Here is a 21,671-nt window from a genome sequence, read left to right on the forward strand (position 1 = left end):
GCCCTTACGACTGCCCAGCCTACACTAGGAGAACAAAGAAAGTCCCATTTTAATACCATAAAAGGGCTGATATTTAATGAAAATACTAGGTATCGGTGGACTTTCAGTTCATTGAAGTATCCGACACAGCATTGGCTGAGCAAAGAGAAACCACCATGTCAAAACATTCTTATTCCTATTTGTTACTTATGTATTAGATATTTTTCCATATCAGCAAAACAATAAAATAAAAGTGCACACAGACATCTTTAGTAAGCAGATAAAGTAAATAAAACAGACAGTGTTAAAGACATACAGATGTAGCACCCCAGATAGGACTCACATGGGTGTGTCCCAGTCAAAAGCCCAGCGGATGCCAGTGGCTGGGGGTGTTGCCAAATTGCTAGAGGGCGTTGCCCAATTTCCCCATTTGTTCAATTACAGGATTTAACCATGAGATGGCGCTTCATTCACAAAATACACAAAGACAGTTGGGTGTTGTAGAAACATCAATATTTTAGATCAAATAAAGTATATAGTTTGCTTTATGCAGTATATTTCTTGTAATATTGTTGGGGTGTTTTTACACAGTACAGTAGATTGAAGTAAATCAATTTATACATTAAGATAAGATAAGATGGACCTTTATTAATCCCGTGGGGAAATTCAGTAGTTCAAACAGCAACAGGGTGAGAGTGAAAAACAGGACAGCACAGATTCACACAGATTAATAAAATCAAAAATAAGATGAGCGATAAAAATAATAATAATGAGAAACTATGAAATAAGAAATGAATAAAACTCAAATGTAATTATCATATCATATATTATAATGTATTGTATTATTAAGTAATATCATACATTAACCCCATTATAGCAGATGCCACATTGAATGGATGAACACATTATGCATCAATAATTACAACAGAGTATTTCTAAATACAAGTTGTAAAAATACTTATATGTATTTAATATTAACCCTTTGGAGTCGACCGTCACGCCGGCGTGATCAGATCACATGACCTGTTCAAGCCGGTGCCGCATAAAAACAACAGTCCGGACAACATTGCCGTGTGTTTCTGTCGAAAGTACTGGCTTTAAACTATATCCCAGTCTTTGTTTCATGCAAAAAGACCCAGTAAACACGGAGATACGATGATATAAAAGTTAATACATTTCAAAAGTATGAAAAATGGAAGCACATATTTGAATATCTTCGCCGTATTTGATCATTTTACGAAACGGAAAATACTGGAAACTGTAGATCCTGCTCAACAGGATGTATATGTGTATTTCTGTCGAAAGTACTGGCTTGAAACTATATGCCAGTCTTTGTTTCATGCAAAAATACCCAATAAACACGGACATACGATGATATAAAGTTAATACAGATATATTTCAGAAGTATGAATAATGGAAACACATATTTTAATATCTTCGCCGTATTTTATCATTTTTAGGCTAAACTTATATGCACATATAGGTTTCACATATATGCACATATAGGTTGCACATATATGCACATATAGGCTAAACTTATATGCAAATATAGGTTGCACATATATGTTTCACATATATGTAAAACATATATGTAAAACATATATGTGCATATAAGTTTCACATATATGTGCATATAAGTTTAGCCTATATGTGCATATATGTTTATTTACACCTACTGTATGTTCAAGGTTTATACATAGCCTACTTACATAAAAAAAAAAACACACAAAATGTATAAGTCATTAACATACATTTATTGTCAATAAATGTCAATTATTTAGTCTGCTTTTGGCGAGCCCTGAGCTCTGTCAGCTTGTTGTTGATGGCTGTACCCAGCTGGCCCTTCGTTGTGTGTGGCCACTTCTTCATTGTTGCCTCTACAGAGAAAAGAAAAGGACATAATGAGATGACAGTGTAAAAATGCTCCAAGTCTTCTACAGACTCCAAGCATTCCACTCCAAAGTGTTGCCAAACCACCTGGTGTAGTGTACACGAGCTCCCCTGTGAGTTTATTGGCAGATAAAGCCCAAAGCCTTTATTCAAACAGATGATCTATTTTATTAGTGATTTGTTTCATATATCATTACTATTATTTTTGAATTATCTGAAAAGTCAGTGCATTTACCAAATCTGTCTAAGAAGCTGCTAAGTTTACAATTATTAGTTAGAATTAGGTAAAGTTTGGCTTTTCAAAATACTGTTTAAAAAAAAATGACATCACATGAACTTCACTTGTATACAAACAACAGAGATCATCAGCACAGGTTGTTTACCAGAAGAGCAATAACATATGCATTGCAATCAAGAACATTAATTAAAGACATGATATGGCACAAACACAGTACAAAGGGCATGGTCATTGATTAAGGGTGAAGATGCTGGTTATTTAACACTGCAGAGGAGAACAATTAGTGTCATGGGGTTATTAACGACTACATATTCTATAACACAGAGGACACCACAGTGGAAGCACACTAGCCCAGACATGGGTTCTATTAGAAGAGAGCTGTGATCAAGAAGTGAGCAATTGACAATGTAGTGATCACCCTACAGTAGGTGCTAATCCGTGCAGATACCATTAACGGGTGTCCTCCTCACTTACCTGATCCTGATCCTACCATTGATAGCTAATAAATAGTGAAACAGGGATGGTTAAAGTAGTCAACTTGAGGCATCTCTATTAACTTTTATTTTCCTTTCTAAATTCATTCGTTTTTACTCACCGATTATGGCCGCCTTTTCCACTGGGTCCAGGGCTTCCAGCTGCTCCCCATCACCTCGCTTTGGCTTGCCACCTAAAGTCATATTTCATAATTATTATTTTGCAAATGAAAAGTGGGTAATCCTGCTGATCTGCAGCAGCTAATGTTTACATACTAATGGCCCACACTTTAGGCTAGAGTGGTTGTCCAGGGACAAATGACACTCAAGGTTCCTTGGGGGTGTTCCAAATAGACCCATACACATTTGGTTTCCAATCATACACTCTGAGTTATGGGGGTCCTTGAAATGATAAAGTTTGAGAACCACTGGGCTAGAGTCGAGTGTGGGACAATTGTAAAAAAAACATTACTCGTAACAAATTGCAGCAGCGAAAACAGAGAGTAAGAAAATAGTTCAGTTTTTCCATTCTTAGGTGAATCAGTTTAGAAAAAAAACACATGTGTAAACTGCCTTTCTTTATTAATGACAGGATTGATTTAAAGAGATTTTGAACAGTAGCTTTTTTTTTTTACCGTTGAGGTTGCTCTGAAGCAGGGCTTCAAGGGGAAATGTGCCGAGGAGGAGAGTTCGCACCATTGCTGTGCCAGAGGTGGTATGGACGGACGCCTTCCACGCAAAAGACTCCTGACCCCTTCACAATTTCAATCTGAAAAATACATCACATATAAATGTATTAGTAGGCCTACAACTTTCACAAATATATTTTATGGAATATCACAATTGATTATTAATTAACATTATACAAACTAACATAGTTTGTATAGATCAGTATTAAATAGTTGTCTACTGCACAAGAATGATAAAGGCACTAAAGTAACAAATCAATGTCCTAAACTTGATCTAACATGGGCGCGCACGGTAATACATCAGTTTTGCAGTTACCCATCAAAAAAATAACCACTGTCCAGATAACATTTTCATGTAACCTATACCTTAAGAATATGCATCTACTTACTGTCTCTGGGGCTTCGGTTCTCTCTCCACGGATCTGGAAATTAAACAGTGACATGACAAAATGTATACGGTTAACTTTTACAGCGGTAATAACTGGGAAATATGGACACAAATAACCCTATATACGTTGTTTTATGTCAAATAGCAAAAATATCCAATCTATATGTTTTCCCGCCTCCCGCCTTGAGAGCTTATAGATACATTTTTGACTTGTTACTTACTTTGTTGTTATTTCCACCATCACCACCACCATCATCATCATCATCATCATCATCACCAGGCTGCTTCTTCTGAGGCTCTGCAGCTGCCACAGTATTTTGAGGCTTTTTACAAGAGAAGCAAGATGAATTAAAGGGGGATGAAACTTATTTTGTAGTTAGCTTTCTATGACATATGACTAATTTGTCCAAGGTGTTTGTCCATTGATTTGATTTCCATTAGGATATAATACACATGTGAAAGCGGAGGTTCTTGGCCTGTTGGCAATGAACAATTTGGCACTGATGAGATTAACCCTGGACAAACACACATTTGTAGACTATTGCCTCCGACAGAGTCACACCATAAAATATGCATCCTTAGAACAAGAACAATGTTACTCACCTGCAATTGTTTTGAGGTTGCTGCACACTTGTTAGAGAAGGAAGACAGTATGTTGTCATTTTTGAACAATTAAAAATACAAATAGCAGGTGAATTGCCCTAAGCACCTTGAATTGCCTGGTGCTGAAAGGTGCTATATAAATAAACTTGCCTTGCCTAATCAGCCTAACATCATAAAAATCTCCTCCTCTGATTAAGTAACAAGTCAAATAAAGTGATACAAATAAGAGGAACTTACTCTTCCAGCAAGCGAGGCAATGTCCTCCTTCATTTGAGGAATATCTAGTGTGGGGTTGTACAGAAGGGAAAAAATAAAATCACACCCATACAATCATCAGATCACCATAGCTGCAAGCAACTTGGATGCTATTTGCATCTAAGTTGTCACACGGTCCATTGACAGCACATTTACAAAACAGAAAAGTCCTATCCGATTGAATTAAACCAATATTGCAATACAATAATACTTACACTTTATTATGAGGTCTTTCAAATGATCATTTTAATTGTTCAGGGCCAAGTTTGCATCCCTCAACTCCTGAATTGTTAGAATATCACCTCCATCTTCAGAGCAATCTGACTATTATAACATTAGCGTTAAGAAAGCTTACTTAAATATCGGCCACAACATAAGTAACCGGATCAGAGTACATTAAGTACAGTCCGCGGCATATCACTTCATAATGTATCGTATATCTCCTTATCTGAGTCAGCTGAGCCGTATCTGGCCTTGCAACACTCAGTGTCACAGACTGTATGCAGAAGTATTATTTTAAGCAACACATTAAGTTGACGAAACACTCAAGACAAATGTAATTAAAGTCAGATCGTGTTTTTTTGGCAGTGATATCATAAACCTGTTAATGTACGCATTCAAACACTTGTTCTGTTACCAGCTGTATTCACCTTGCAGGTGCAGCCTGGATAAAGTGTTTAAGTCATGGATGTTTAAAGTTTAACTTCTTCATATGTCTAATATTATAGTTAACTTTTCATTCAGGAAGTATGACGCTGCGCTGTCAGTACGCTTCTCCATGTTTGTGATTGGTCGAATGCTCCAAATACCACCCCTTTCATGTGAACGCGCACCTAACTAGATAGGACACGGCTGGCTTGGGCGATCCACTTGATAACCAGCGTCGTAGGACCGTTTAGCGAGAGCGCGTATGTTTTGGATTAAGCCAACCGGCTAACTCAAACATATCCAGGTTAGGTTGAACCAGGGCCCTAGAGATACTAAGAGTTACGACACTCCCATAGACCTCCGTTGTAAAAAATGGCGGCGCCTACTTCCGGGGTATGGACATCGAAATAGTTCAACATATTGTCATTTGGGCGTTGGACCTCATTCACTTACATTACGGCGCGTCGATTAGTTCCAGAGGTAAGTTGCTGAAATATCGAACTCTTTTGAATTGTCAACTGTCTATATTGTATCAGAGGCCCTTTATGATGCTTATACTGGTCTTCATTTGTATATGCACAGCGTAATTATCTATATTTTATCTTGATTATTACAACCCATTTTGCTAGCATTGCCTGCTAGTTAGCTAGCGCGACTTCGTCAGCTTTGAAGGTAAGATTTCAGTAATGAATCGCTAGCAGCTTATATATCAATGATGCTGGGTAACTAACAAGCAGGATTTAGATTGATTATGTGTTTTTATTGTTATTTTGGTTTTTATCTGCTGAACCTGACCGTGTCAGACATCCTTAGTCGGCTTTTTCTGTATGATATGACTTAACTGCTAGCACTAGTAAAAATGAGGTGGCGTTTGTGATAAATATTTCATTTAATATTTCATTGCATTTTGGGATATACTAACATTTCATTATGTGACATGTTGACTGTACTTAGTTTTTTTTGTACTGTTCCGTGTTAACTCATCTGTACTGTACAACTAGCCTAGCGCTACTTTTTAATGCTTGATGGCATGCTAGGATAGATTCCTTTGTATTGTAATATACACACTAGTTTAATGATTGTTCTTCAAAGGTATTATTCAGTCTTAAAAATATAATAGCCTACCGCATGCGGCTCTTTGCCTAGTTTCATGCGGCTCTTCAGTTCATATCGAATTGTGTGAGTTTGGGGGAGAGACACTGACTCCTAGTGTTCCGATACTTGAAAGGTACCGCGATACCCTGCCGTTAAAAACGTTACGATTCCTCCGTTTCATTATTATCGGTACTTTAAGAATGACCGGGGAAAGTACTCCGGTGAGAAAGCGCCGTTTTAATAAGAGCCGTGTGTGTTCAGCGCTCTGCTTCCACTCCCTGCACTGCAGCAGTGCCTGAAGTCCCTCCCTCTCAAGCACGCTCAAGTGCCTCCTCTCGTGCACGCGCTAGCTGCCAGAGCATCTGAGAAAACGAGAAGCATGGCTGCAAGTGGGAGTGCAACTGCCGCTGCGCCTCGGCTTGTTGACACAAAAGACGCCAGAAGCTACATTTGGATGTATAGCTATATCTCTGACAGTGAGGGCAAGCCTACGGACACCACGAGGCCTGTCTGTAAGAAATGTATTAATTGTATTTAATACGAATTATTGTCATTTATTTTATTTATTGTTCTCATTGTTTAAACGTTTGTGTTATGGTTATGGTTCTGGTGTGAAATAAAGCACAACAATTACATTTAAGACTGTTTCCCTTTTTTTAAGAAAAGTACCAAAAAATAATCGGAATCGCAATTCTTGACTTGGTATCGAAACCAAAACACTAGCTACTCCTGACAGTTAAACCTGATATTTAGTAGCTCTGTTAAGTATGTAATGCTGATAATTCTGACGTAATTTGGCCGGTCAAAGTTGTTTGGGCTCGGATAAAATCGCTCCGTTACTTTTGTCCCGTGTTACTTTCGTCCCGGCTCTCCCTACGTGTGTGTGGTGTCAATATGAGAGGATGACAGCGCGTCTAATTTTGATGTGGCCCAAGAGCCAATCACAATAATACCTGCGATGCAGTGAACCAATCACCTTTGAGGGGGGGAAACCTATCGTTGATTAAACACTATCCAGTGTTTCCCCTACCATTGTCTTGGAGGGGCGCTGCGCCCCGCCAACGGAGCTCCGCGTCCCCCCCTGAAATTCAAGGTGTTTAAAAAATATATATAATGTTTTTTTTTATAGCACCAAATTGCAAATAACGCTTTCATTTTAAGTTGTGAGTTTAGTGTTGTTGACCCTAAGAAGCACTGATGCATTAATCAATAACAATAATTCACAGCTCCTCTCTCTGCTCCAGAGGATTTAAAAAAAAATATATCCCAATGCCACAAAAATTCATCAGTGACATGGTTGAAATCTTGTCTCCAGAAAACAAAAAACTGAAACAAGCGGTATCAGTGACTGTGTGTTTGATGTGGCTCTTTGCAGTAACATAGAACAAATGTGGCTCTTAACCTCTGACTGGTTGGCCACCCCTGGCCTACTGAATAGGCTACTCTACAGCAGTGAATGAAGGATGAGCCTAAAACATGGTCATGCATCCAACATGTTTATTTTTAACAAAATAAACACTTTAAAAAAAAAAATTAGCACTTTTTTTTAATTCAGCCTCATATGTCAGCCTCATATATCAGGAGGGGGCTGCTGCTGGAGGTGGATACTGCTGCTGGAGGTGGATACTGCTGCTGGAGGTGGATACTGCTGCTGGAGGGTGCTGCTGCTGGAGGAAGAGGAGGCTGGAGGCTGCTGACGGAGGACCGGGAATGGAGATGCCAAGTACATCGATGGCAACGAGTAAGGTGTTTGGCAGTGGCCTAGATGTTATGACCTTCGGTGCAGAGATCTGTTGGGTCTTCTTTGCCTTCTTACTCTGACTCTTGCTGCCAAGATACCCTTTATGTTTATCCTTCCTCTCAGCCTGATATCATACCAATGTTTGATGTGCAGTAATAGGTGTGGTCATTATTCCTGACAGCTGGAGGCATACTCCTTGACGTGAATGTTCTCCTTTTCGGTTTAGGCCGATGTATAAATACTGTTGGAACAGCATCTGGCCTCAACCTCAAATTTCCTCCTGATTTGTTGCCAATATATTGGTCGTCTTCAAAGTGTACCTGTAGGTAGGTAGGTTTGATCAGTTTCCCCTGCACACTTCAAATGTCATTGAAGAGTCATACTTCTCTACACTTGGAAATATGATGCCCTTTAAAATATTAATAAGCCATGTCACCTCTGTGAACATTACTTACATGACAGAGTTTTCTGCTGTTGTTGTCCTCTTTCAGACACAGGTTTTGTCTGTTGACCAGACTACGTCCTTAGGGGAGCCATACATCTGGAACCCCTTCTCGGATCGATTAGAGCATCCAAATGCTGCACATCCAACCATGGTATGACAACTGATCTATTAAAATGCAATATAAACGAAAGTGCCATAATATTTATTGTGCAAACATTTTAACATGAATATTGCTAAGTCCTCTGTTCAGTCTGCTCCCAACTGTATTCTCTCCCCTTGTTCACCACTGTTCCTATTCTTTCTCTGCTTCTTAGGGCCCAGGAAACAGATGAAGAGGATGTCCCTTTCACAAAGGAACCTTCTTGTTTTTTTCAAAATGGTTAGGCCCCTGATGCCCTAGACCTAGAGTTCTGTATTGCTTTTTTGTAAATAGTTGCTTTTTGTAAATAGTTGTTTGTAAATATTTGTAAAATGCCCCCACCCACAATTGTTGTTCGCACAATTATGCTTGTGCGAACCACAATTGTGGGTGGGTGCTTATTGTGCTGCAGACGTTGAAGGACCTGAGTCTCCTGAGGAAATACAGGTGAAAGGTGAGGAGAGGTCATCGCTGAATCATTTTTGGCTGAATTAATCTTTTTCTGTTGAACCCTAAGCCTCTTTGTTCTCATTCTCATTCATTTGACTTTGTTTTGTTCTAACACACATCACTTTTTCCATACACTGTTCTTAATACTTGTTCACACATTTGTTCGTCCCTTTTACTTTGTTCTTCCTGTTGTTCTTGTTCAAACACATATATCAATTGTTCATCCACTGTTGTGGTAAAATGATATTCATAGTCTTAACATGATCATGCTACCCATGCTAACATGAACACAAGCGTTTACCTCCAAAACTGTAAAACGTATCTAATAGGCTACCAAGCTTTCCGTTGTCACCCTGCCTCTCCAAATGCAAAACTGTCAATAAAAAGTATGCAATAATGCAATTACAGCTGAAAAAGTACTTGGGTGTGTGTGTGTGTGTTTTTTTTTTAATATATATATTTACCATTCAATAACGCAATCGCTGCTGTCTGTCTGTCCCATATAAGAACATGACAGGCAGCGCAGCGCAACTATACTATGGACGTGACTGCCCTGACAGTGACAGCAACATAGCCTGCTTGTGCTACCACACTTTCCCCTCAAAATATCGTTAAATAACGAAACTTGTAAATATTGCCAATCCATACAAAGTGTAACCACATCATGTAAATATGAAAGCAATCTTTAAAAAATAACAGCGTTGGTTTAATCTATGACTATTTTGACCATGTTTGTGCTGTTTTTGCCGCATTGCCACGGAAGTGCGTTTTGAACTATCCCGGCATACATAAACCACGTGACCGGCTGGCGGCGACATCAAAGAGTGTCGTAACTCTTATCTCTGGCTGCAGTCGGATAGTTTAAAAATCAGCTCCTAAATTCTAACCCTATCGTCTATTCCTTGAACTCTGAGTGAAACGTCACGGGGTTAAGGGATAGTGGATAGGAGAATTCAAAAGGACTTAGGAGAAGAGACTGCGGTACTTTAGAGAATCCGAATGCACTTTCACTATCCAACGTGTTTATGATGCGCCAGCGGACGTCATTGTGTGTGTCTGCTGCTGTGGGGAAACTATGGAAACTACAGTTTTCTATACAGCGGACTACAACATGGATGTTTAATAAGAACGAGGGACTACTGTAAACTCATCTAGAGACTCTGCACCGTGCTCTGATGCTGCTGCTTTGCTTTATGAACGTGGACAACAGAGAAACATATTCTTCATGACCAAAGTTGGAATTGAAATAAAAAAGGAAAGTGAAACTTATGCTCGTCAGTCGTCACCCTCTCCCTCCGGTCCACATTAATACAAATGATCCCAATACGTATGATTGTATGAACTAAAGATCTTAAAATCAATACAGATGTATTTATTATAAACGTTAGTCCTTAACATCTATCACTGTGTATATCACCATTCAAACATCTTTTAAAAGTTGAACAAACCCCACACAGCTCAGTAAACTCTGTGAAATGTTGACTTTATTTAATCATTTCAGTAAAAACTAACGTTCATATTTCTCTTTTTGATTATAATACTGATGAACGTTCAAAACAAAGCACTTTGGCAACTTACCACCGACCTATGTTTTAAAATGCTTAATAAGCACCGTAACTTTCATGATATCATTTCTCGGTCATAATCGGTTGTTTCCGTGAACGGCCGACTGTTGAGTGACGGCAAATGCTGCGGCTGCAAGGCATTGTGGGGCAGCATTTTCGCTTCTCCTGTCGGTTAGGAAGGTCCAGTGGTTCCTAGGCTAAAGGAGGTTATAAAGGAAGTTTGAAACCTCCTTTCCTATCATTCTCATCATTCTAGAGAATTCGAACGGCACTTATCATGGCTGCCACTGAGGGACTTCCGGGTCATTTCACTCCTTTAGGAAGGTTCCTAAGCTAAATGGACTATTTGACTTCAGCCTCTCTATGGCTCTGGGTTGAACCAGCGCCATATAGATAGAAGAGTTACGACAACGGAAGTCCAAAAACGGTTATCGGGGATCGTTCCCCAGAAGTTCATGGCGGGCAATGTGAATGCATTGATAACAGGAGATAGAACTATGATTTTTGGTAATTATTAGTGAATAAAGGTTTTGATTTGCAATATTTATACAACAAATCGATATGTGTATGTATTTACATCAATATGTTTTAAAAAATAAAATCGAATTTGCTAATATTAAGTGATAATATTAGTATTAGTGTGAACTAGTTTACATGTTAGGCTAACAGTGCCTTGGTTAAAGAGCCTGTTGCTGTTTATTTATAGCTTTGAATTCTTTCAAACCAATATTATCTTCTTAAACTTGTATGGTAGTCAGGAGCATCACTTTCTAATGTTTATTGATACATTTAGAGGGAGGGGATCTAAAGTAATGCTTTAAAATTCAGATTGGATTCATTTCTACCATTTTCTTAAATTCATGGTAGTTTCAGTAATCCCATGGTAATTGAGGACACAAGTTATCTAAATGACTAATGTCATCTTTATGGCTTTCAGAAAGGACAGGAGACCGACAGGTGACTATCAAAGGACTAGCAGCAGCAGCAGGACTAGCAGCATATGATGATGATGATGATGATGATGATGATGATGATGATGATGATGATGATGATGATGATGATGATGATGATGATGATGATGATGATGATGATGATGTTAAATGTGTTGTTTTAGGAACATCCATTGCAAATACATGGAATTCAATAAACATTGAATAGCATATCATGCAGTTTCTCGGTGCCTTTTCCTCCGTGTTGTCCTGGTTTGCTGTGCTGCCTCCTAGTAGCCACCATGGTTTGCTGTGCTGCCTGGGGATGCTCAAATCGCTCAGAGAAAGGAGTACGAATGTACGGCTTCCCCACTGACACAGAGCGGAGGAAAAAATGGCTGGCTCAAGTCAGCAGGAGCAATTTCACGACCAACAGCAACAAAATATGTGATGTAATTATATACAAACACTGCATTTGCACTTTTTCACAAAACGAAAACCACACCATTGGGAAAGCTTAATGTTTTGTTTAATACAAAAAAACAGGGAAAGGCTTGAAAAACACTGAGAGTTGAGACTCAGGGTGCAGGGTGAGGGTCTCAGTGCAGGTATTCAGGCTCCATTGAATCCCCCTCTGGTTCTTGTGCTGAGAGAGGGAGTAACAGACAGGAGAAAGGGTTATACACACACAGCACACCTATTGGATGGGAAATGCCTTGGGGAGATGAGGTGTTTACTTATATAAAACAGTATTAAACTTACCTTGTGTTTTCACTCTCACAAGTCCCTCTCCCTTTGCCATCAATCCAGAATCAGCTGAGCTGCAACATTATACAGACAGGTAATAATCAACAGAATCACAAGGACACAATATGGCTCTGCTAAAAACACTCACTCTTACACGCACCAAAGTTGTATTTATCTAATATTTAACTCCCTCCACCCCCCCCCCCCCCCCCCCCCCGCATACAATCCCGTTTAGAAGCCCCTCTTCTATAATTCAACATGTTTGACGAAATGACATTAAGAGAACGGAATTTACAATTAAAAGGCTGTTCAACGTGTGTTGCTAACTTGCTTCGGTATCCTAGCTTAATCTGTTATCTGTAAACGTTCCCTAAATCTACTAATTTAGGGATAATCCACTGACATCCTTTAATACACATGTTCATTTGAATCAGATGTACTGATAATATCCGCAATATAAATCTTTAAACTTCTTCTTACCTTTAAAAGTCCGTCACGAACGGTCTATTATGCTGCAACTCCACAGCTCTGCCAGCCTTGGCGCTAACTTCCGGGGAACGATTGAGAGGCTCCACGATCCGCCATTGCTGTAAAAAAGTGGTCCATTGGAGTGATCGGAGATGTCGTAACTCTTCTATTAAATAGCTCTGGGTCTATGCCAAGCGGCAAACTCTGGGGAAGAGCCGGGAAGCCAATACGGAAGTGCCACACACTGCAGTTCATATATTGGCCGATAGGCGATGGCTGCAGAAAGGAGCAATTTCCATAGACCCCCATGTTAAAATGCCCAACTTTACAGCGGAAAAAAACATGTTTCTCTCCCTGGCTCCATACATTTTATTATCGATATAGTTAGATTCCACCTTCATGATTATGGATCTGTGAGTGAATTGTTTTCTAACGCGACCCTTTTATTTATATTAGGTCTTAAAGTTTGTGCTACATTAGGGCGTGGTCACTTTGATTGACAGATACGTGCCTCACTGTCAGCTAACAGCAACTTGTCCACTCTGCTAGGCTACAACCATAGAGGCTACAACGTTAGTTAGTCAAGTACTTGACCCTTTAGCTTTAGCCGTGTTCGTGGTGATATACCAGACAATTAAGATGTCGTGCTGTGCGCTTGAATGTACTAACAGAACTTCCAAGAAGTCTACTCACAGCTTTTTTCGGTGAGTAAAATGATAATATTATACATGTTAACCCCGTTAGCAGGTGTTTGTGTGCTTGTTAGCTTAGCTTGTTATGTAGCTAGCTAAGGACGTAACCCTTTATGCATGTGTATATGTATATATACAGTTTAGTTTATGATTCAGCCTTGGGTAAGACTTTTATAGTCTATGGCTATGACGCCCATAATGCTAAATGGGAGCAAATGTTAAAAGGGGACCCAATTATCCCAGTGGTGGCCGCCGGAGTCCGCCGCCGAAGCTAACCGGAGCCGTAGCTAGCCCTTTGCGGCTCCGTTAGCTTCGGCCAGCGGCGGAGCCCGGCGTTATAACTGGAGATCAAGGAATGCAGCGAAACGCGGACTCGGTTCGCCTGCAGCCCGCTATAGTATTAGCTAAATAAATGATGTTGAACAAGGCTTATTAAGCTGAACATCGCCACAATTGTTCTGCTATGTATCGATACTTATTTTTATTTTATTAACGTGTGAATGACAAGCATTAAGAATAACAACAAATAGCTATTTATCTTGCATATTATCTCGTTTGATTATGAATGTAACGTTTATATAGTGGAACTACACTGTTTTATCAAAACCAAAGTGCCACGCAGTAACTTGGTAGGCCCATGCATGTATTTCAGCAGGAAATGTGCAACCTAGATTACATTTACCAACACAGACTATATAGAAATATTTGTAAAAGTTGTTCATGCGTTACTAAGTGAATATGGCATTAACCCTCCTGTTGTCTTTGGGTCGGTTTTCATGTATTTTTGAATAAAGGTTTCCTTTCGGTGATCCAGACAGGCTGGACCAGTGGGTGCTGAACATCCGGAGGAATACATGGACCCCCAACGTTTCTTCTCGCCTGTGCAGTGAACACTTTGAGAGTCATCCCTTCAGCACGGACTCATGGGTACAGATCCTTTTTTAAAAACTAAATAACTTGGTTCCATTTGTGAGTGTAAATTGTTGTTACTAATTAAATACATGTTATACATTATACAATGCTAAATAATTGTTATGGCACAGCTTGCACATCAGTGATGAGTAATGTTCTTTTTATTAAAGGCCAAATTAAGATTTTGCCAGTTAAGTAAAGAAAAATAGAAATCGATTTGTTTGCAAACCATCACATTTCTCTTCAATTTATGCAAAGACTCTTTATCATAGATAGAGAATTGCCATTTCCCCCCACATACTCTATGTTAAAAACAGATGAATTATATTACCTTTTTTTTACATTATTTTAATAGCAACATTCATTCATCTGTTGTCATCTTATAACTTATTTATCTTAACAGCTATCACTGTAAAAAAAAAATGATTTAATTTAATTTTACTATACAATATTTATCTTTACATTCTGTTCTTGCATATGTCTTATTATATTTACGTGTATATAGATTTCTGCCTGCACTAATTTATTATTCTTAATTTAATTTTGAATTTCTTTTATTGTTTTATGTCTTATATAACTGTTGCATTGTTGGAGGAGCTCGGGACAGATGATTTTCATTGCCATTCCCACACTGTAGCCTATGTGCTATGACATAAATCCTTTGAATCTGAATCTTGGAAACACGTAATTGTTGAATGGATTAACTGCATAGTTAACATGTTGGCCCTCTATTGTCTTTTATAATGCACTCTTACATTTAAAACAACATTATTCAAAGAAAGTTGAATATCTACAGACCTCAAAAAGTTATTTTATGTGTTTTTGTTTATTATTTTTATTAGGGAAGGAGATGCCTGAAAAACACTGCAGTGCCCACCATTTTCTATTTCACCAATGGCAAAGAACAACAGCCTGGAAGGAAAAGCAGGGTGAGTAACAATGATGAGGTAAGTGACAGTCCTAGTTCGACTGTTAACAGCAAGGAGGAGGTTGCAGATGGAGACCATGGTAGTGGTGAAAACAGTCTTGCTGCTGATCAGAGCAATATCATTATGATACAAGGCATGCCTGAAGAAGCCTTTGTTGTTCCACATGTGGAGCATAATGACATTCCAACAGTCAATGCTTGTGAGGAGGGTGTTGGTTTGGGCAGCAGCAGCCAACAAACAGACTCCGCCTCTGTTCACTCTTACACTTGGGCTTTAAACCAAGACGGGTCATACTGAATAGTTTGTGCACACATTTCTAACATGTGATCTTTCTTTCATGTAGGACGCTTGAGGGAAGTTGCAACGCCTCGGCCAATGGGATGTCTTCTCCACGTGAAAGAGATTGAAGGCATAATTTATAACTTGAGACAATTTTCCAAAAGTTATGACTTGTATTGGCTTAGATAGTAATGGATTACATCGAACACGAATCAAGATCGTATAGAAAAAATGAAAGTGTAATCCTTAGTTACATAGGAAGAGATGTAATCGGATTAGTTTTACTTTTTTTAATAATAGGGAAACTCAGGATTACAATCTTATTCAAAACCTAAAAAGAGCAGATAGTGGTTGTTGTAAAATGATCAAATGGTATCTCTTCTCTGGAAGCCGTACTGTTCTGGAGGATAATACTTTAATTGTGAATCTCTACACCTACTGCCTGAATCTGCTTTATGGTATTATATTATACATTTTAAGCAAAAAAATCATATTCATATTTCTTCTCTCCTGTGTTTATTTGCATTACATTTGATATTGAAGTAATCCAAAACAAAAAGAAAGTTATCAGGTTACATTACTTTTATATCTTGATACTCACATGAAGTTACTGGTTGTGTTTTTGGCAAGTAGCCCTCCCAAGCCTGTGCATAAGTTATATCATTTTAATTACTGATACAGTTGTTGCACATCTTTAATTTATTTTGTAGTGTACTTAAAGGGATAGTGGAAATTGAACCCCAAATACTTTCGTTTTAACTTATATACAAGCATAATTACGTACCAAAACAATCACACCTGATTAAAAATATATAATAATTGCCTTACGCATGTTAGAAGCACTTTATTGCAGCTTCCCCGAACTTTTTTAGAAACGAAATGATCGAGTCAGCCAAACCGGAAGTGAGGAAAACTCAGGAAGACGAACAATAACAAACCACGGCGTCTATGCAGAATGAACGTGGAAGGGCAAATATACCAGACAAAGAAGAAGGATTGTACGAGGTATCCAGTGATGATAGCGAGTCAGAAACATCCTCTCGGCTTTCCTGCGAAATGTAGTTTTAGGAACTGAATCTGAATCCGGTTCAGTAAGCGACGATGGTGAGAATATTGAGCCAGACGATGGACCATTACGTCCTTATTTGTTCGAGCCCGAGGTGATGGAGTTAGTTCACGGCATGGGCAATGGCGAGGATGACCAGGACCAGGCGCCAGATGATGCACCCCTACGCACAAATAATCTTGACTGGTAGGTCCCTAAGCATAGCTCACGCTAGGCGCTATATTATATATTGCAAAAGTTGGCATGCATGCACTGTAGGCCTATGGCTATGCCCGAGGATGACTGCATGTAGGGTACATTTCATAACATACCAGGGTCAGGTTCACATAAATTATCTTGTCACATTTATTATTGTATATGTAACAGCCTTATGGGCATTAATTACATGAATACATTTAAATGAATTGTATACTAGCATGATATACAGCTAGAGCCAATCGGTCTTTTGACGTAGTATGGTCCTAATCCTAGGCTAGCCAAGCTGCCTGTCAAGTGTAGGCTGTACTCACAGTACTGTTAGTCTATCATGTCTATATGATGACTGTAGTGTACACATTCGACACTGTGTACCGGATTATCGGATGACGAGGCCTCCGGTCGCCTAATCGACAGGCAATAAATGGCGTTGTACACAATGGTACAGGCTAATGATGCATTAAATCAGCCAGAAAACATAATAAAATACTCGTGCCTCGTCCAATGTCCGAAGATTCCCGAAGTATTTCGTTTCATTGAGAGGGCGTGGTCGGGAGCAGTAAAATTGAAAATAAAATGAAACTAGGCGCATGAAATTAAAAAAAATTGTTTATTATGCTTATTTTTAATAAAAATACATAAGTTAAACCCAAAATTCGCGGATTTCCACTATCCCTTTAAGTCATACAATGATTCGAAACCTTTACTTTTCATAAATGCAAGATGTAACTTTCAATGTGGCTTGTGTATTTATCACATTTTCAATGTAAATAGATCTGATTAAATAAAGAGTAAAAGCACAATCTTAAATGTTGACAGTTATCATTTTCCTATGCTTATTGTTAATGTAGTAGTGTTATGAACAAAATGTTGTCCTAAAGGAAATTAAGATGTTTTTTATTTGTTGACAAAAGATTTAAAGTAGACGCTCACGACATGTGGGAACATTTATAGAGAAAACATTTTCTATTGTAAAACAAATATTTATCTGCATACTGAACAATTTAGAAACTCTCTAAAAGGTATTATCTTCTGTGACGTTACGACCCTGTAGGGATTGTGGGTGTTGCACTTCATAATTACATTATATGGTATGCTTATGACATTGATGCCAACATACATAGGACTAGGGGAGACCTTCCTGTTGTTTGCATTGTCACTGACAAATGACAGTGTAGTATTCATTGTCAAGATTTTGTGTTTTTAAACTTGGGACTCTTTTCAGACTGCTCCGGCTTGGGAAAAGATTTGAGCCTTAATGTGTAATGTTTTCTGTATTGTATGGTAAGCTTATCCTTTCATTTGATAGTCCCATTTGGATGTGATAGCTAACATTTTCAGTAAGCAGTAGACAAAAGAAGTGAAAATATGAATGTAATTTATTTTCAATATTTACATAAATACATAATTATTTTAACAAATAAAATAACAAAAACATCATAACAAATACAAAATAAAAGATTTGACAGACAGCCATGCCCAGCATGGGCCTGGAGAGCTACAGAGTCCATTGGGGGAAGAGGGGGGGGTGGGATGTGGGGAAGAGGAAGAGCAGCCATGTTAACAGTGTTATGGCTACAGATGTAATATCTAACTCAACATTAGCCATGACAGTCTGGGCTTAGCAAGGGCCTTAGAATACATACTCTAAAGGCCAAATCCAAAACAGTGATACTGACATTTTAGCAGTTCACAGTCTTTGGAGGTGGTCTTTCAGGCAATTGGCTAGTGACTTTACAAAAAATATCATTTCCCCTAGGGGTGAAATTAACTCCATCTCGCAAAAACAGCCCAGGACTGTCATGTCTAATGTTGGAGTGGTCAACAATGGCACCATTTAGGCTATGAACAAAAGTAGCCATAACACTGTTAACAAACTTCCGGGCCTTGTCCATTTTGACAGGATTTGCACCAGCCCTCCACCGGCGCCTCTGGGAGAGCATGATCTTCATGCCAGGGTGCCGATGGTAAAGCTGGTGCAGGTCCTCCTTCATCTGGTTCAGCAACTGAACACTGGGCACATCCCCCAAGTCACAGTGGATGAGGAGGACATCCGGGACTGCTCTTCCTCGCAGGGAGTAGGAAAAGAAAGGGAGGACACCTCTCCAGCGCAGTCCACCCCAACCGAACCAGCACACCCTCAGGTCGAGGCCAGGGTTGCTGCCGATGGTCTCTGTAGCTCTCTGGGCTCCACGCCGGACATAGCTGTCTCCGATTATCCATACAGTCACTATGGGAGGAAAATAAATGAGAGCAACAAATGCTTCAGATCATGAGGAATATCAAATGAATTATAAAGGGTTTCTCATTTTGTTCCTTTGACAATAACATGCAAAATAACTATGAAATCACACCTGTATGGTTAAAAGTAACAAGAGAGCAAAACCTCAAAAAACAGATTAACAGCACACAGTTTATATATGTATATATTGTGTGCTGTTTATCTACAATTGTGCACACATGTATATGTATAGTATGTTTGTGTGTAATGTCAACCATCTGAAGTCATGTAAAGTAAGCCAGGACCATCAACTTACAGGTTGTGCAGTTTGGCGTGGAGGAGGTTGCCATCTTCATTTTTCTTAATGCTGAAATAAATAAAAATGGTTTAATCAATATAAAAGCACCTTTCTTTTTCTACAGTCATATTTCATTAATCACATTTAATTCACGCAACACTGGCCATATCTCTGCTAGTTTACAAAGTTTAGTTACAAATGACATTTATATTTGAAAAACGGTGAAGCACTTAAAAAACAATTGTATAGTGTAGGTTCAAGAACATTTAAATCAAAAGAACAAGTTTTGTAAAGTGACAGGGTATCTTACCTTCAGAATATGCCGGGAACGAGGAGCAGTGACCTCAAGCTGGGTTGTTAGCATAGGTTGTTAGCTTAATACTGAATAGAGCATGTTAGCTTAGCTTCTTAGCCTGAGCTAGGTCTGGAACGTCACGCTCGGTGGCAGCAGGTCCCGCCCTGTCCAACCTCGGCTCCGCCTCAGCACCGCCTCTTTGCCCTTATTTGGAGCAGGCGGGAGAAGGCGGGAGTTAGACTCTGACGTCGCTGTCGAGCCGTTAGTGGCCGACTCCGCCTACTAAGGGCTTCACGGCAACTCTGCAGAATCCTATGGGTGACGTCACGGACCCTACGTCCATTTATATATACAGTCTATGGTCTATGCAAGTGGTGCAGTGACGCGTCCTAAAACCCGGAAGTAAGCTGCGCTCGGATTCCCTCGACAGAAAGCAATGGGTTTTCTCCATAGGATTTTGGAAAATAGCTTGAAATAAGGTCTGTGGAAAACGAACCTGTTAGATAAATGCACTTTTTGTTCAGCCGGATAATATCCACATGTCTATCCTACTTTTATTAATTTTGAATCATAAATCTAATCGATAGATTTATGATTAGCATATATTCGTTCATGATGGCTCACTTCAGTGATAGTGATGACATCGTTTGCAAAATTATTAACAGAGTCATTTTCAAGATTGAGTTACAATGATAAACAGGAGTGGCAAAGGATCAGCTGCATGACCCGCAAGTGCTTCATCCAAAAGGACAGGAGGATGGACTTTGTGTTTATGTGATAAGTCATTTTCAATGTGGGTCGCCGTGCTGACTTGATTCATTTGTAATTGTTACTTGGCTTTGGGAGCCCTGTCATGATAGGTGTTTATATGGTGTTGTTTTGTGTGGTAGAGGGTCGCTGTCATTGATGCGTTTTGCACCCCGTGATGCTTGTGTGATGCTTTTTTATTATATTTGTTCTTACACTACAGCATTTTTTGTGATTTATAAGTTCTCTGAGTAAGAAATTGTGATAATGTGCCTTTTAATGCACATTGCCGCCGTTTTGATATTCCGCTGAAGTATATGCTGTGACGTAATAACTCTTCTTTTTTTTCGAGGGAAGGGGGGGGGGGGGGGTCAGAGGGCCTAGGTATAAAAGTCACGGCTCGCCACTGCTTTACGCGACCAACAACCAATCACATGAATCTCTGATCATTAATAGTAACAATCAACTGATTCTTATGTATTACACTTTCAAAAATAATTGATGCTGCAGCCCACTGACATGGTTTGAAATCTATATATTATCCAATGTGTGACCCCCCACAGCACTTAATTGTCTGGAATTGCTGCATTTTTTTCTTCTCCCACATTGAAGTGTCTTGCTCCCTCTGCATCTCACTTGCAGCCTACACACACACACACATGCGCACACACACACACACACACACACAAGTTGATTGTTTACCTTAAACAGTTACTGTTATGCAGCTAAATCTAAACTTACCTTTACAGTATACAGATTATATACATATATTTTAATAAACAAAAAGTGCTAGTGTCTTTGAGAATTTAATAGTATCATAATATGTGTCGCCCCTACTGTGCAGCTTTTCTGTTAGTTGCCTGGCAACCTAATGGTACCCTGGAAGTCAATGTGCCTGCCTGTTTTTCACCAGGAACAGATTTTGGCATATGAACTCACCTAAAACTACGAACAACGATGATGAAAATATTGTATGCATTATAAGATGAACAACACATATTACTTTAACTATTTGTGGTATTTGGTGGATGAGTTTTTCTACAGCACTGAGGCTCCAGGTGTGAAGTCTGTGCAACCAGGCATGACTCAGGCAAGCAGCTGGAAAAGTGCTCCAGATCCCCTCCAGGTGTGTCAGGGGCACCATGGGGGGAACAGGGGGGGGGGGGGGGCAGGTTGTGTGTCCATTGTGTACGCATGAGAGTATGAGAACGAAAAGAAGACAAGGTTACATTAGTATATATTGATAGCTAATCTTGTACGTTTCGGTCAAATGTTGATAAAGGAATCGCAGGATT

General features: G+C 39.2%; 2 long non-coding RNA genes across 2 annotated transcripts; one reads left to right on the forward strand and one right to left on the reverse strand.

Annotated features, from left to right (window-relative positions):
• Positions 1-14,069: 14,069 nt before the first annotated feature.
• Positions 14,070-16,471, forward strand: LOC139434311 (uncharacterized). Its single transcript, XR_011643671.1, has 3 exons — positions 14,070-14,361; positions 15,189-15,275; positions 15,619-16,471. It is a non-coding gene; the product is annotated as an uncharacterized lncRNA (long non-coding RNA).
• Positions 16,472-18,344: 1,873 nt separating this feature from the next.
• On the reverse strand, positions 18,345-19,927 carry LOC139434312 (uncharacterized). Its single transcript, XR_011643672.1, has 3 exons — positions 19,645-19,927; positions 19,353-19,403; positions 18,345-19,045 (listed from the first exon to the last, which is right to left on the reverse strand). It is a non-coding gene; the product is annotated as an uncharacterized lncRNA (long non-coding RNA).
• Between the last annotated feature and the right edge of the window lie 1,744 nt (positions 19,928-21,671).

The sequence above is a fragment of the Pseudochaenichthys georgianus genome, chromosome 8 (assembly GCF_902827115.2).
Source record: "Pseudochaenichthys georgianus chromosome 8, fPseGeo1.2, whole genome shotgun sequence".
In the NCBI taxonomy this organism is placed as follows: Eukaryota; Metazoa; Chordata; class Actinopteri; order Perciformes; family Channichthyidae; genus Pseudochaenichthys; species Pseudochaenichthys georgianus.